Here is an 18755-nt window from a genome sequence, read left to right as displayed (position 1 = left end):
ACCCAAAGAACAATAACAAGCAACATTTAAATGACGTTTGAAGAACATCTGAATGACGAAATGAAGATGCTTTCAAGTATGAAACATCAAAGCAGGAAAGAACTTCGTTTGTACGAGAGAGCCAAAAACACTTGGATGATATAGATGATAAGAAATCGTAGAACACACTTTAAATACTATTCCCCAGAAAGCAATGGAAGACTCCATCAGTTCTCACCGCGATAGTATTATACTGAAAGGTCATCCCCCACACGTTGTAAACGATAATCGAACGTCGCACTGGAATGGTAATGGTACAACTTTGATCGGGATGGTTTACCGGTTAAAACTATTACTGTTCGAGAATAAACGATACCATTCAAGGTATCTGTCCTGAATGTGGTACAGATCTACACAATGTTCAATTCCTTTTCAACACAGGGCAAATTCAAATCAGGTGGAACCTGAATACTTTAGGACTCAGCAGGGCAAATCGAAATTAGCTGGAACCTGAATAAATTTGGACTCAGTCAATAGATGCGGCAGGTTTCGCTGCTACAACTACAACAACAACAAAAATGTAACTCTAAGAAAACTCATCGTTAACAATTTCAGTGGAAATCTTATAGTTTCCTATGGAAGGGATAAACAAAGATTTTGATGGAAAAGTTGTACTCAAAGTTTTCTATAGAAAAAGTTGTAAATAGAAAAGTGATCATGAAAGTTTTTTGAAAATTTTTACTGATAACTGATCATTTTGTCCTTACGACTTTAAACGAGTTATGTATTAATGAACTTCAGACTAATAAGAAAAGATTAAACATTTTAAATGTCTGTTTAAAATGTGGTGCGTTACGTATTCCATGATAAATGTTGTCTTTTTACTTTATACAAAATTATAAAAAAGAAAATAATAAACAAAATGAAAACTAAGTTGAAACTTTTTTTAGCTCATACAATTCACAATTCAATGAAGTTAAACAATTGAATGTTATTTCTTTAAAAACAGCAACCCATACTTGTGTTTCAAGTGTATGAACATTTGGACATGACCGAGGAGTGAGTGCATGGTGTTGCGTGCAATGAGGAACTTATAGAATGTGTTTTTTTTTTTTTTTGTTTGCTACTTTTTCTAATTAAATTGATTAAAGTATAATATATAGTAATGAATTTATGGAATTTTAAATGTATGACCAAAGAATAATTCTTGTTTTTTTGATGGTTTGCAAAAAAATATATATTTATTTAATTGTATGTGAAATGTTAATATTATGTAGTATGAATAGTAAAGGAAATTAAGGTTAAAATTTCAAGACCTTTAAGCGGTTAAAGTGCTGGCTTTTAATATACAATGAAATAGTACTTCAGTTTAATAAAATTGTTTAATATTGAATTTATGAATTTAACAATTAATTCATAATTAACCCTTTCACGCAGAGAACTAAGCCCCTGGACTTTTTATGTATATGATTACAATACAAACTTTATTTTGACTTATATAATTTTTGATGAAGAATAAAAAAGTGTTTTCAAAGGATATCACTTGATATTATCCTTTTTAGCATGTAGTGGTTTCAAATTCTAAAAATAGCGTATTTTTCTTGGAATTTAACTATTTACTGTAGCTTTGAACTCAAAGTAACGCTTCAAATTGAGAAAAAAATTAAAAGAAAAAACACTTGGGACATCGGTGTCCAGTATGCGTGAAAGAGTTAAGAGACAAACATATAAAGGCGTTTTAGACAAATATATGTTAATTATAAAAGATATCGAAATCTAGAACTAAAGTATACTTTTCTAGAAGACTGAATTGCGCTTATTGCGAATCTGGAATTATATTTTCATGTTAACATAATTTTCAAGATATCGTTTAAAAAAGTACGAAAAGACGACCTTATTAGAATTTCCCATTTTTCCACCATAGATCCTGTACTGCGATCATAGACTACGACTGGGGGAATAAGATTTAGCATAGTCTTGTCTGGACAAAGTTTTTGAATTTTAAACGATTTCAAAACTTTTATTATTTTTGTTATTAACTTACAAAGATCTAGCTGTATCCGACCAGGATTACTGTTTATTAATATAAAGAAATTAATATAAAATATTTTCATAAAGATCTAAATGTGTTCTAGTTTTAAAGAACATTCGTCAAACAACATATTATAACAAAAAAGTTTGAAGGATCAGTGCTTCGTTAATAACTCCATAATGTCTGATATCGTTTGTTTAATTTTTGTAGAAAACGTGAGGTTTATTAATTTTCTACTCGTAAGACAACAAAATCTTTTGAATCTAATAACTTTTTTAAGTTCCAGCAGAATAGTTAACATGATCGAAAAGCCTTTGCTAAAAGTAGTCCAAATATAATTTGAGATTTATCTTACAATATTTTGATTTTTAACTAATGCTCTCCAATGTGCTTCATAGATAACACACAAGCCATTATTTTTTTGAGTAGAAGTCGTTATTGGCGATTCCTCATAATTTCTTGATCTGCTACACATTTTTAATGTTCGACAATATGTCAGCAAAAAAGTTATTCACACTTTTTGTCATTTGATTTATATTAATTAAAGTTTTAGTTTTTTTCTTATTAACTCCTAATACAATTGTACACTGTTTAAATTGATTTAACTACTGTTTGTTATAGGATCCTATCAAAACGAATTAGATAATCTTTATGGTTAACTACTCTAATGTGGAATTGCACGCATTAAATAAATCACGCTATTGGTTCAATAACTGTGATTTATAATTAAGTTTTAAGTTTTATTATAATTTCATTTAATTTCTGTTTAACAATTAAGGTAAGTATTAAAATGATTTTTAGATTTAGCCAGGTTGGCAATTAAATGCATCAGCAGTTTAACCTCAAAATAAATATTTGTACAGTATACCTTTCGAAAATATCAAGATCTTTAGCCCCCCAAATGGTTAAAGCAAATTTAATAATGATTCTCAAAGTCTTAAAAAAATATTATTTTTTTTTGTTTTTATATTAAAAAAATACTTTATTTAGGAAGACAAAACCTATTTACAAAAAAAAAAAAAAAAAAATAACACTACGTTTTTATTATTTCCGTTTAAATGCAAACATTTTGTGTGACATGACATAATGTCAATTCCAAATAATAAATAAGCCGAAAAACTTGTTATTTCCCACAGTGCATTGACCACAAATTAAGAGGTAGGTGATCATTCATGATTTTGCAAAACATTTGTTTATGAAGAATATTTTTTGTGTAAAATATATAAAACACATTTCTAAGGAGTGGCAAATGGCAATAAACAAGATACAAAACCATTAAAAATGACAAACGAAATGAGACAAACAAAATGAAACAAAATTAATATAAATAATAAAAAAAATAAAAGCTAAATTAAACCAAAAAAATAAAAGATGAAGTAAACATTAAAAATAAAAATAGAATAGAAATTTGTCACAATGTACAAAAAAGAGAGCACGACATTAGTTTAATTTCTTAGTTGATTTTTTTTGCAAATTTAAAATGGGGGGAAATTCTAAAATAGATCACACACACAAACCCTCAGGAAAATCACACTAAATCTGAGATCATCAAAAGACGTTGATAAATTTTTCTGCATAAAAAAGTGGATTTTCCTAAATGAAAAAGCATCAATACTTAGACAAAAAAGAACGAAAAAAAAACAAGGGGGGACACTTAAAAAAATGAAACATATTTTTATATATATTCAACAACTAAATTATAAACAAATTGTGGGGGGAGCTTAAATTGTTTGGTCATGACTGCATGTGTATGTATTTGGTTGTTTGTTGGAAGCTACAAGTCGAAAAATGCTTAAATGACGCCGGTCGGTTGTCTAATGTTTTAAAAATAAACGCAATTAATAAAAAATACAAAAAGAAAAAAATACTAAATATATAAAAACAAAATAAAGCAAAAAAAAAAACATTTATATAAACTCACGAAATCAAGTGGCACAGTCTGGCATTAGATGCATCATGATATTAAAAGCTAATTTCCAAAAAAGGGGACTAAAGTACATATGAGTGGGTTTCTTGCTTAATTTTTTTTTCTTTACTATATCTAAAATTTTCAAATATTCGTGATGCTAAATTATAATAGAAATATGTTTGTATATGGAAGTGTGTGTATAAATTATACGTATAAAAACAAAATACAAATTATATACAAAAACTACAAAAAATCATATAAGCATTAAAAACTGCTGCAACAAATCTATAAGCAGACCAGAGTCATGTAATGCCATGGGTGGCTGATTAAGTAGAGTGCATTTACTTTTGGATTTTTTTCTATTTTTTTTTTTTTTTGTATTTTATTTCATAAAAAAGATGAACAAACTTTTGAAAAAAAGCACAACAAAAAAAGAAATACGACTGAGTTAGAAAGAAAGTAGTTTCAGAATCTTTGAGTTTTTTTTTTTTCTTTTATTAAGTTATGTATTAGATTTTAATTCTTATGACATTTGGTAGTATTTTTTAAGTGTAGTTACTGTAATAGGCACTAAAGGATTATTTTTGGATAAGATGTAATGAATGTGTACTATAATATTATGTTAAATATAAAGATTCACAGAAAAGTATCGCTTTAAATGTCACTTCACTTTAGTGAGAGCTTAGTAATTAAAGTCGAGTTTTTTAAATTGTATTCAATTACTTGTCGCAGACTTGCTCAGTTTAGTTCCAAAATTATATAATTTTTTGCAGAACTAGAACTGAACTAGAACTGAACTAGGACTGAACTAGAACTGAAATAGAACTGAACTAGAACTGAACTAGAACTGAACTAGAACTGAACTAGAACTGAACTAGAACTGAACTAGAACTGAACTAGAACTGAACTAGAACTGAACTAGAACTGAACTAGAACTGAACTAGAACTGAACTAGAACTGAACTAGAACTGAACTAGAACTGAACTAGAACTGAACTAGAAATGAACTAGAACTGAACCAGAACTAAACTAGACCTGAACTAGAACTGAACTAGAAAGTATTGAGAAAGTGAAATAGAAATACTTTAAGACAGAACTAGAAATTAACTTATTAAAATTTGAACGGAAAATTAACTGAAAAGAACTGAAGTACAACGTAATTAGAGATGAATAAGAACTCATCCAAAACAGAATTATAACTGGACTAGAATAGAACTTGAATTAACAAATGTGCTGTTATTACCTAAAATGCTATAATGCATTTATTTTAATCACTAAATTTTGAATAATTCATTATACAATAGGTTGACGTCCAATTAACAGAAAGTGGAAATTATTTGAATTTTAAGTGATAATAGATAACGTTCCATATAAATGTACTGAACTATGTATCCGTGGTTTATTTGAGGTTTACTTGAATGATCCTTGAGTGAATCATTTCATGGCTTTTGTGGATTTTAAAAATAATTTCAGATAAACATTTACACTAGACACTTTTGTGATAAATGGTAAAATATATATCATTTAAAACAAGATAAACGAACATTGTTTACAAATACAAAGTGGCGACATAATGTTAACATAAAGAAATGTATTTATTTTATACCTGAAGAAGTAAATTGAAATAATATACATACTTGGATATTTAAGTGGACCACACTTAGATAAGAAATTTAATATTGTTCTAAAACGTATATTGTAAGTAAAAAGAATGTTTATGTTTGTCTTGGTTCTTGTGAAAGTGTTAAATTCTGAGTCACTTTTGTGGTCAACCCATAAAGTGGCTGAACCATGCCGGTCAATATATTTACATTTGCTTTAGCTAGTCTTTAAACACAAAATTATCCAAAAGATCACATGGCAAAATCGAATAAAATTTACAACAATGCAAAAAAACCGACAAAACTAACAACAATACGAAATTATTACAACCCGCATATACTACTGTCAAAGTGGATGAATTGAACTGAAATTGGTTTTGTTCTGTTTGGTTTGTTGCATGAATGGTTTGGTTTAGGTTATTTCTTGTAGTTGTTGTTGTTTTTTCTGCACTTTATTGTTCTTATAGGTGTTTTTGCTGCTGTAGTTTTTGTTGCTATTACTGTCAATGTAATAAGTAAGCACCGTGTTCCTATTGTTGTTGTTTTATTTTACATTTTGTATTTGGGCGGAGGTGCTGCGCTGCCAACATCGCAGCGTTTCTTTACAAAAACTCGGCAATTTTTTATTACTTTTTTTACAACTTCCCTTTTAACTTTATTAACAAAGAATATTCACAAATATTTAACACAAATATGATGTTTATTTTAAGATGTGGATTTCAACAGAAATTTACCTTTTATATCTCTATAAATTATATTTTTGTTGGTGGTTTTTTGTAGTTATCTTATAATCCTCTTTGTTTTTCTTAATTTTTTATTCTTTCTAGTGGGCAAATGAATTTTATTTTTTTTTTCTTTCAGATTTTACATTCACTTATTTTTTATTTTCTCTATTTCTTTACACTTTACTAATTCCAGATTTCTTAATTTCATTTATTATATTGCAAAATTTCTTACTTTTTCATTTATATTATTTTAATTCTTTTTAAATAAAATTTTTCTTTTACCATCACTTTTTCACTTCACAAAATTTTTCTTGTTCTATTCGTGCATACGCACAAACACACACATGCACCCCCTTTTGCAATATGACAGTTGGTTGTTGGAAATGTCAAAGTTTCTGTCAAATTATCCGCGGCTGTGTTTAGTTTGTTAAGTGTAATGGATAAAATTAGAGGTAAAATGTATAAGTTTTTTATTGGGTTTGTGTATTGGATAAATATTTAAAACAGAGTTGTATGTAATGAATTTTTGTAACAGCTTTAATTAATTTTAGAACATAAAAATCAAAGATAAAAGAAAAAACAGATTTACAATAAAATGGACTACACAAGAACTGAATATTGGAACACTGAATAAAAATGTTTTTAAGGTCTTGCTTTACACTGGGGAGAAAAAATAACCAAAAAGGGAAAAATGGAAAATTAATTTTATTCAAACTCATTAAAAATTTTAAAATAGTTATGTACTAAGCTATTGGTCTATTATTTTGGAATTCGACCTATATAAAACAAAATTTGAATATTTTGAGTTTAAAACAAACTTGAAAACTATAAGAGATACAGAAAAACAAGCAAAATATGTTCTGTTCTTTTATGCAGACGATATCCTCATAGCGGCATCTGGAATGAGGGCTAGGACTGTAAACGCGCGTATGAACGATTATATATCGGAACTCGCGGAATACCTCACAAAGTGGGACGGCGAAAATACTTGTTTCTGAACAGTAGGTCATTCATCCCATCTCTCAAGATTAATGAGTGGCTTCCTGTATCGAACAGGATGAGATACCTTTGTGTGGTGTTCCGCGAGAACTTCGAGTTTTATCGCTATATTGACAATGTACTTGAGCGTACCAAGCGTACTTAAGCGGTGTACAGGACCATACTAGGCCATCGAAGAAGTCTTGATTGGAAAGTGGGTTTGCACCTCTATCGGCAAGTAATCGCTCTCCTCCAGTCTACTTCAGAATATCTTCTGCTCAGATGGAACGGCTTAGGATATGGGAGAGACGGATTAAGGTCCGGACGGAATTTGGCACAAACCTTCTTGAGAACAGCCTTTGAGGGATGCTGGTCTTCTTTTCGAGGGTGCAAACCTGTTGTTTTACCACAAGAGGATAGGTACACTTGACATATGCAATGTGGGGTATAACACTGCACAATAGGCCAAGGACCAATCTTTTGTAAATATTTTCCTTCTTAAACTTAAATATAATTAGTTGATAAGTTCCTTTGGATACTATAGTATTTGGAAAAAATTATTTCTTGTAATCTAGTTTAAATAAAAATATGTAAAAAGTAAATTTTGGAAATAAACTGAACTGAAAGCAAAATCTGTGAATGCTTCTATTTTCTACCAAAACCAATATTTTATATGCTATAGCTAAACAGGAGAAATGAAATCAGTTATCACTTTTATTTCATAACGTCCATTTTTTTCGAAAACTATAAGAGATAGAGCAAAAGCAAGCTAAATCTCTGATCACTTCTTTTTCCCACCAAAAACCGATATTTTGAGTGCAAACATAAAAGTGTTTTTTCTCAAATACTATGAGAGATACAGCAAAAACAATCGAAATCTGTGGTCAATTTTATTTCCTACCACAAACCGAAATTTTAACTGAAAACATAAAGGTCCGAGTATGTTTTAAAAAACAGTTTTTATTTATTTTGAATCTCTGCACACATGTCACACATAACATACACACAAACAAATATAAACTGTAGCAGAAAGAAATATTAACCGTTGTACTGTAATACCACCGTCAAACTGTATTACCACCCTCAAACAAATATCAGCTGTATTACCAACATATTACTGCTTTATCTCCTTGTTCTTGTTATACACACTTACCTTCGTGAGTACAGAACAGCAGGCAAACATACAAAAAAATACACAGCTGAATAAAACCAAATACACCTCCACACGCACATGTACATCTTTATCCAATTCACAGTGTTGTTGTTGCTTTTTTAACAAAGCATGAAAAAAAGTGGCTTTTTTGATGAAATGTTCAGAGGTTGTCTCGGATTTTTGCTCATATCTCCGTTATTTATAGACCGATTTTGCTGATTTTAAATAGTGATCTTCTCGAAAGCATGTCTAACTGAATTATTGAAGATTCGGACCTCGCCGATATCTGGGGACCTCTAAAAACTGATTTCAACAGACAAACAGACAGACAGACGGACATGGCTTAATCGACTCCGCTATAAGGATCCAGTATATATATACTTTATAGGGTCGGAAAATTATATTACAGAAATTACAAACGGAATGACAAACTTATATATACCCTTCTCACGAAGGTGAAGGGTATAAAAACAAATTGGATTCTTTTCGCTTCTTTGGGATTCAATCACTTCTACAGAAGTTGAAAAAATCACTTTGTGTTACTTTTGAAGTGGTGATAAATGTTATTCTTTTAGAAGTACTTTATTTTATTTTTGCTGGATTGTATTTCCAACCATTTTTCACACTAAAAACCTGATATAAAGTTTGATCTACATATTACATAAATACATAAAATGTACATAAATTCCATACTTAATTGCGGGGGTGTCACATTAAATCACCCAATACTACATACATTAATATAACAGATTTCGTAAAAAATCTCCACTGTTATTTGTTAACTCAAGTATATTTAACTTAAATTCTTTATCACTGCCATAATGCCAGTAATTAATTGAATTAACGACAATTTCTCTCAAACACAATTAGAGTTTACTGATACCCTTTGACTCTTTACGAATCCTTCAAAATCCTATCAATCAATTTTCCACTTTCATTCAACGATGATAGATTTAATTCGTTTCTTTCTGCTCGTAGTAACAAATAAAAGTTTGACAAACATATGGATGTTAACGTTAATAAATGATATATCACTGGACACTTGGTGGCAAAAACTACGGGGAGGAATTTTGAAAGTACAAAAATGATTTAATAGTCACGCCACAATGATTTGTATAAATTAAGAAAAGGTCAATAGAATGTCAGAAGGTTTCATGAGAGGAATAAAAAGTGTTAGTATTAATCAATAAATTCCATGTAATTTGGCAAAAATAGATATATATTCTATACAGTGGAACAAAATAGAAAAGATTATCTACTGCAAAAATTTGCCAAGTGAACTTTTGTTTTATAAACTATTAAAATATTTTAATTACATATATACGGAAGATATTGAGTGTTGTGGGTAATGTAGTTATTTCACACATTACTTGGTAATAAGTGGTGTTTATTAATGAAATTATTTCATGTTTTTGGATTTGATTTGTAGCAATATGTTTAGAGAGTATGTCCAATAAAGAATTAGTTAATGGTTTTAAACCTTGTAGATATTACAAGATTTTTGAAAAAATATTGATTTGTACTTTTGTGAAAAAACTATCCCAAATAAAACGATAAAACAACTTGTTAATGAAGCATTGGGTAACACCGTCCGACACTCAAAATTAGACATGAACCGGATGATATACGCCTGTAACTAAAAATTTAATGAAGAAAAACTGCTTTGTTAGTTTTTCATTTGGTGATCCTGTTTCCTTTTTAAAAGACTTCAAACATTTAAAAAGTACATTTCTCAAAAAATATTTTAAATTAGTTCTTCTGATCAGACAATGCTAAATTTGTTGTCAAGCTAACAAAAAGAGTAGTAAAATATTTTGTATCATTTTAGTTTATTCTGTCAGGATCAAGAGATGTATCAAAATTTAAATTTTTTTTGAAAATAATATTGAAAAGTTTAACAGATTTTAAGGACAAGAATTTTAAAAGACTTTTTGACCGATTTTCATCCTAACAGTACAAAATATTTCCCAATTCGAAATGAAAATCTAAAAATGCTGTTTTTTTCCTTCTAAAATTGTTCCTTATGTTATTGTCTTTGTTTTAATGATATAGCTAAATTTACACTTAAAAATGACTCAAAAACGATTCAAAAAATGAGTCGAAACTGATTAGAAATGGGGCTCGGAAAAGACTCTTTTGGAGGAGTTAGCAAAACATTTTGTGTGGCCTAAAATGAGTTGATATAATTCTTATTTCGTTTATAAAATTAAATGTATATGTATTTGAATTTGAGTGATATTTATAAAGTCGATTTTATGTCAAGGAAATTAAAATTATATTATACTTTAATTATAAAAATTGTATAAGGTTAATGGTCTGTACGGAAAATAGTTGGGCGACTAACCGCTAAAATAAGTCTAAAATTTTCGAATTAATGTTTAAAATCTGACTTATTTGAAAAAACAATAACAAAATGTATACCAATCATAAAAAGGCAATCCGGATGTTTGAAATTTTCTCCCGACGAATGTATCATTTATGATCAGAAAATCAGCGCATATATGATCATTTTAATCGTGCAGAAGAGTCATAAATGACTCTAATGTGATCAAAAATTTAAAAAAAACGCTAGCTGGGTTACTTGACATTTTATTATAGACTCCCAAACTAATTAAACTTAATTTTTTTAACGAAAATATTTACTTTACATATAATATAAAAATAAACAAATACTCTCTGGAGAAGTTGGATATTTAAAAACAATAACAACAAGTTTTCCACTTTATATCCTTTACTTTCAAGAGAAGCATGTATATGAGTTTGTCATTCCGTTTGTTATTTTTTTTAAAAAGACTTTTTGACTCTATATTGCATATACATATGTATGTATATTCTGGATCCTTATTGACAGCTAATCGATAAAGCTATGCCCATTAGTTGAAATCAATTTTCTGAAGACCCCAGAAGTTTTTGGTATACAAATTTTCTATAATTCTATCAGAAATGCTTTCGAAAAGTTAATTTTGAAAAAAAGCATAAAAGAAAGTAATTTGAATTAATTTTTGGAGAGAAAGTTTATATGGGTGCTAGGGTCAATAAGGCCAGATCATTACCGAGTTATAAAACTAAGATTTTTGTAGAGATACTGAAAAAATTAACATAATTATAACCTCAAAAACTCTATTCGTGGTGTAAGATTTTTGTAGAGATACTGAAAAAATTAACATAATTATAACCTCAAAAACTCTATTCGTGGTGAACGGTTATATGGGATCCAGGCGAAATAATGGGCCGATTTTAACCATTTTCATAGGCTTCATCTTGGGTCAAAGGGAGAGTATTTGACAAATTTCATCAATCCATGCTAATTGAGCCAATTTTAACCATTATTAAAGGCTTCGTCTCTGGGTCACAAGAAGTGTCACAAGAAGAGTTTTTGGCGCATAAACTTTACATGTATTAGGGATGACAAACGGAACTAGATTTTATTGTATAACACACATCTTTTTTTTAACCCAAAATTGGCCTGTGGACCTCACAACACACTACAGGGAAAATTCATTATCTAGCCGCACTGTTCATATGTGGAATAAACTTCCTGAAAAAGTATTTCCTGTCATTTTCGATATAAAAGGATTTAAATAAAATTTCCACAAACACTGCCCCTACCACCCTCCTTTCCAAAACATATTTTTTTAGTTCTAATACAATGCTTCGCATAAGTAGGTGTCATCGACTGAGTGCTGACCCAATAAAAAAATGGTATCTCTAACACTGACACATTATAGACAGAGGGCAGAGCTACATCGGCTCAGAAATTGATTCTCAATTGATTCGTGTTATTCAAGATAAGTGTAGGACCAATGTTTTTTAGTGTTACAAACACTAGCACAAACGCATAATACACTCTAACATAGTCGCAGATCCAGCTCAAGCGATTAGGGGGAGAAATTGTTTATTTTTTACTTAATTTCTTTTTTCCCATTTCCTTACTTTTATATTTGGTATGAAAACATTTCGCTTTGAGGGGATAATTTCCCCCTTTTCCTTTGTTATTAAAATATTTTTTTCAGAAATATTATTTTTAAGATACACTAATGAAGGGTACATTAGATTCGGTACAGCCGAACAGAAAACTTCGTTGCATTTAAACTTATTTATATTTTCTTATTCATTATTTGGTGAAATTTTATTTTTAATTTAAATGAAAACTAGTTAAAAACGAATTATTTAAATTTTTTCTATTTTTATAAAACGAAATGTTTGTGTTGTTTTTATGTCTGTGATTTAATAGCAAGGTTGTGATAAAGTTTTTATATCCAGATATGCATGTTTTTTTACTGTAAATAAACATGTCAAGTTGATCCATTTTTTATTAGTTTTTTTTTTTATTATTTAATATATAATTATTTAGTGAGGTTATCTATATAATCATTATGAAATTACTGTTGATGTCAGTTTAATTACTAAAGTTTAAAAAAAAATACATGTAAAAAATCCTTTTTATCTTATATCCTTTTCGGACTTTTATAAAGTCTTCTATGTACATATACATATGTACATCTAGATATAAGTGAGCATTTTTTATTTGTATAGAGTATGTAGAGAATTTGTTAAGGCTGTGTATTCATCCTTATGTTTACAATCCCTCACAGCATGTTAAAAGGACCATTGTCGTTGTCGTCGTGATCATCGTCATCACAGCCATTGTACTTATCATCGTTTGTATGTTAGATTTTTGTTGTTGTATGTATTTAATATGTTTGACACAATAATCTGCTTTCTTGATTTATTTAATTGTCACTTTAATCTAAAGTATAGAAAAAATGTTTATCCTTTGCACAATACAGTGGAATGCAAATGTGAAATGTTAAATGAAAATTATAGTTTTTAAAATTTTTTTTTAAATATTTGCAAATTTTTAAATTTTGTTTTAGATGTCTTATTCATCAAAAGTTTATAATTTTCATTAAAAATTTGTTTTATAAACCTTTGGTAAAGCAGTTAGATGTTAAATTTCAATCACAATAAAGCTTCCGCGTTTGTAAGGAAAAAAATTTTATGTTTTTTTTTAATTTTTATTTTTTGTATGAAAAATCTTTTCGGTTTCCGTTTCCCCTCTCCCCATGGACACGCGCCTGATATAGCATCTAAGTGGCTCTCTCCATATACAGGAACTGTGTCAATTCTGACTGACCCAAAAATAATTTCCTACAAATGCTCCTCAATATACAAAGTGTTTTAACGAAAATATTTACCAACCTATCGAATCAGATTTCGATATGGAAGATCATTCGATTATGTATGATGCAATTATGCCATTACTGTTACTTCAAATACCCATTAAAATGCCGGCTTATAAACGCAACACAGACCTCAGTGTCTTTAAAACTTCACGGTGGCGTGTCATAATGTCCAATGTCATAATGTCCATAGACGTTATGACGCACTAAATTGAGTCATAATGTCCATGGACGTTATGACAATTTCAAAAGTGTTACAATGTCCATGAGCAATGGGACATAAAGTCCATGGATTTCAAAAAGTCCATTTATCAAAAAAGGCTTAATTTAGCGAAGCCGGTGTTCGAAATACCCCAGAGTTTGAAACCCCTGCGTCCGGCCGAAGGCCGGCTATCCAGGACACTTTTTAATAGGAGTCCAAAATGTAACAATTACCAAAATTTAAGATAGGGACGCTCTTATCCCGAAAAGAATTGCTCCTAAATTTGGTAATTGTTACATTTTGGACTCCTATTAAAAAGTGTCCTGGATAGCCGGCCTTCGGCCGGGCGCAGGGGTTTCAAACACTGGGGTATTTCGAACACCGGCTTCGCTAAATTAAGCCTTTTTTGATAAATGGACTCTGGATATTGGACATTATGACATGCCACCAAACTTCACATTATATCCAAAATGTCAAAATCTTCGAAATCGAAAGTTTCGATATTTGTTTTTGGAAAACATCCCAGGGCATGTTTTCTTCATCTTGGGTCTAACCCCAATCTTTCAATCCGGTTTTAAGAGTGACCAGTTACCCGCAGGACAGTGTCATGGCTTATAAGTTGGTTGAGGTTCCTTCGGGATCCACGTAGTGGCTGTGGTTTAAAGATAGATAAATGGCGAATATCATTTTTATGCTAATCAAATTATGGATTTGAGATGATAATGCAAATATAGGGTATTGGTGTACCATCAGGTACTTGTTTTTGATGAATTGAAAAGCTTTTGGGTGGTTATATGTAATAGTTGTTTGATTGAAGGAAGATATGCGCTGAACTGATGTTTGGCAAAATGGAGTGAGCGACGGGACTACTAAGACAAGAGATTAGATAGGTCGAGCAAAATGCACGTATACAGGACCGGAAATTTCATATATGTAAATTGTCACCGGCGTGTAAAAAATACAATGTGGCTGTGGTAAGTCGTTGCATAGCTGACCTAGCTGAACGACCACAGTGATATAAGGCCGTCAAGGCAGGTGTTCACGTAAAGCACTTCATTTGTTGTCGGAAATAGAGGTGTTCAATGTCGACATTTAATGTTTAATAGACAATTGTCCAATTCACAATCGGTGTTGTATGGTTGTATCGTAGTATGTCGTATTTTTTATTTGTTTCTTTTTTAAAAAAATGTTTTTTGAAAAAATTGTATGACTTAAAATGCGATACGACGATACAACGATACGATATCGATTGTGCATTGAACAAATATCGTGTGAACGATAACATTTGTAATATCTATAATATAATTTTCCCGACCCCAACAAGTATATATATATTCTTGATCATTATAGATAGCACTATCATATATGATCATAAAGAAGTGATTACATTTGAATTCTGTTGGAATTCTAACCAAGTGTTATTGTAACAGGTTTAAGTTGTGCATCAATTCTTAAACTGCACATATATTGGGTCTTTGACAATTTTTCTAAGCATCAGAAAACATTGGAATCTATAATTATAAATGTTTAATAAGTTTACAGTTGGACCGATTTGAACTGAATTTTGAAATACATAAACCTTCAAGAAATAAAACTTCTGATGTTGACAAATGGTAAAATTTAATTTAATAATGTTAAGCCAAAAAATGCATACAACTTTTTCCAGCACCACTGTATGTGATGAGTTCAAAACTGTGTTGCATGTATCATTTGTATGAATGGACATAATGTCATCACAGAACTGTTTGTGTTAATTGTAAATACTGGACCAAGAAAAATCTAATTTTTTTTCTTGTTACTCAATGAATAATGAAAATGTTTGAAGGATTTAATATGTAGTTTCTACAATAATTTGTTATTAAGATTAATTATGTAATACACTAAAGTAATATAATATTTTAAAGATTTTTTTATTTTTAATAGAAATTACGAATTAAAGTGTTATCAATTTAAAAATGTTTGAAAAAAAAACAAAACTAAAACATAATAAATCTCAATTAAATGCTTCCGGTAAGAAAAATTTTTTGTTGGTTATAGTCATAGGAAAAAGAGTAAAACCTAAAGGAATGGGACTTAAATTTAGTGTGTGAAATAAAGCTATTGTAGACACATGCTTAAACAAATCCAACAATTTACACAAACCGATATCTGCAGACATACTCCCACATTATTTTTGTTATACCAATGTGCCCACAAAAATCCTTTAGTCCTTTTTTTCAAATCCTTGCTATAACACAAGTGTATAGAGTGGCTTTGAAGTATCAAATGCAATTTTCTACACATGAGGAACAGAATTCGTTTTATTTTTTGTTTGTTCATTTGTTTCATTTCTGGTTCATAATATTAAATTGAATCTATCACAGCAGGCTGGCATCAATTTTATTTATTTTCATATCTACCCTTCACAAATTCAAACCCCCCCCCCCCCCTTTAAATTTTTTTTTTTGAAACTGTGCAGACAGACTTTTCAGGAATTAAATTATCTACAGGATGTAAGTTTTTTCTTCTTGGTGGGGGTCGCAAATATCTCCATGAAGTCATAATGAATGAATGAAGCAAATAAAAAAGAAGAAGAAAAAAAAACCTTGAAGTTAAAATCAGGACACCATATGAAATGTAATCATATTAAAATGCCACGCAATTGACATGTCAATGAACGTATTTTTTGACAAGTCAATGTTTGAATATACTTTTTTCCAAACAGTTGAAAAAGATTAACAGAGTTGCTTAATGATAATTTTTGGTTTTTAATATGGGATTTGGAAAAATTATCTTCATGTATACCCAGCAAAAAAAGGAACTTCCAAAGAAGCAAACAAGAATTAGAATTTACTCCATGGATGTTCAGAAAAAGACCTGAAGAAGTTATGATTTTAACACAGGCTTGTCATAGGAGGGATGTCCTTTTTATTTGATTCCAAATTCACTACATCTGAAGTCATTCTCTGGAAGTAATTTTGATGTTCTTTTCTGGAAGTTATTAGTAAGTGAATTTGTAGTATTATAGAATACTACTAATTTGACTCAAATAATAATAACATAAATAACTTACACACATTTATCAATTAACTCCAAAATAAAATTATATTTTAAATTTTCTTCTTTTCGCTTCTTTGGGCGTCAATAAACATCACTTACACGGAAGGTAAAATAATTCATTTCGTGCTACTTTTGAAGTGGTGGTAAATGTTATTCTTATGAAAGTACTTCATTTTATTTTTGCTGGGTATGTGATAGTTAACATTAACGATTGTAAAAGGAATGTCTCCCTTTGAAAATCAGGTTGATATTTGGAATGATAGGGTCAATTATGAACCGATCTTTAAGGAATTTCTTTTTGAGAAGTTTTGCCTGTAAGAAACTTTTTTATGACGAATTTCATCGCTGTGCTCGTATTTTTTATCCAGTAATGAGCATTAGAGTCATTTTCTGAAGAGGACCTTATATGAAATGTAGGGTCAATTATGGACTGATCCTCATAAAATTGCTACAAAGATTTCATCGCTATACTCATATAGCCAATAATGAGCGTTAAAGTAATTTTCTTAAAGAGACCTGATCCTCATAAAATGTAGTACAAAAATGTTGGCTCATAGGGGACTTATGTAGGGTCAATTATGGACCGATATTCATAAAATTTGGTAGAGAGCTTTTTGCTAATATGAAACTTATTTATGACGAATTTTATTATTATACTCTTATTTTTGAAAAAAGTTATGATTGTTATATCTGTTTTTCGAGGGACTTTTGTATGGGGGATATGCGAAAAACGCGAACCAATATTGCCCATTTTCAATACCAAACAAACCTGTGTAAAATCTTATTCCTCTAGAACTTTCCGTTCGGACTCATTGTGTTTTTAACAGACAGGCGAACGGACATGGCTATATCGCCTTAGAATTTAATAAGAATCCAGAATATTTATTAAGAATCCAGAATAGTTTCAACTCGTCTGCGAATTATTTTCACAGTAATCGTGTAGTTTTACCTAAAACTGGAAAACCGAGTTACGTATCATCAAAATTATATACATCGGATGAAATCCTGAAATTTAAGCAGAATAGCTAAGAAAAAACACATATTTAGCTAAAATGTCAAACTATGACCCACAGTATCTCAGAAAGTTATTGACCGATCTTGTTTCCAAACTACTACCGAATAGTATGAACATTGGTGCAAATTTAATCCTGATCGATTGACATCGATTTGAAATGTTGGGTAACTTGATACTAAAACACTTATAAGTTTTTTCCAAAACATTTGCCTGAGATAGCAGCCATCGATCGAAAAATGCCATGGCAACTCTAACCATCCAACCTAAGCCAATGAAAGAGACACTAGCTGTAGTAGCAGGAGTAATAGTAAAAAAATGTTAATAAGCTGCCATTGAGTTGTTGCTCCTTACAACATGATATTTTGGGTTAATTTGTGTGTTTGTACTATATGCTGCTTGCTCATAGTAGTTAGAGGAAACAAATAATAATAAGTGAACCGAACATTCATGGATATAGAAGGTCACACTCAACACATTGAAACATACATCCACATTTTCCTGTGTATAATGAATAAAAATAAAAATTCATTTTTTATCGTCTGCCACTTTAATAATTCAACATTTCAACACACATCAAGTCGTTCGCTCGCTCGGTCGGTCATACAACCAAATTTGCAAGGATATTGTTGGAGTGGTTTTTGTTTGTACTTCATACTCTTACCATTGCAAAGTGTTTGCAAACAGAACTGCATCATATTTCTCTTTCAGTCAGTTTGTAAATTTCATTTTATTTGGATGTGAATCCTTGTATGTGTGTGTGTTCTACAGTATGAATCCTTGTTTGTACAAGTATTTATTTTTATTCGCCTGTTGCATTTACATTTATTATAGTATTGTTCTGGTTTTGTATTGTATTTGGAGCTTATAATCAGTGATTTACATTTTTTAGTTGGGGATTGAATGCCTCTTGTTTTTTTTTTGTGGACTTTTATTTAGTGGT

The 18755-nt window shown here is 30.0% G+C and overlaps 1 protein-coding gene across 4 annotated transcripts in view; it reads right to left on the bottom strand.

Annotated features, from left to right (window-relative positions):
- Positions 1-18755, bottom strand: part of LOC111681976 (ras-related C3 botulinum toxin substrate 1) — a 211839-nt gene that overhangs the window by 89195 nt on the left and 103889 nt on the right. The window contains exon 1 of one of the 4 annotated variants that reach the window (XM_046948897.1): positions 6255-6560. The exons of 2 other annotated variants lie outside the window; for them this stretch is intronic. The gene's annotated coding sequence lies outside the window, so the exon portion shown is untranslated. Of the gene's footprint in view, positions 1-5556; positions 5804-6254; positions 6561-18755 lie in introns of those variants that run through there. One more of the 4 variants, XM_046948898.1, reaches the window with a different exon arrangement.

The sequence above is a fragment of the Lucilia cuprina genome, chromosome 4 (assembly GCF_022045245.1).
Source record: "Lucilia cuprina isolate Lc7/37 chromosome 4, ASM2204524v1, whole genome shotgun sequence".
NCBI lineage: Eukaryota > Metazoa > Arthropoda > Insecta > Diptera > Calliphoridae > Lucilia > Lucilia cuprina.
The sequence above is the reverse complement of the archived record's forward strand: the minus strand, read 5'-3'. Positions and strand labels throughout refer to the sequence as shown.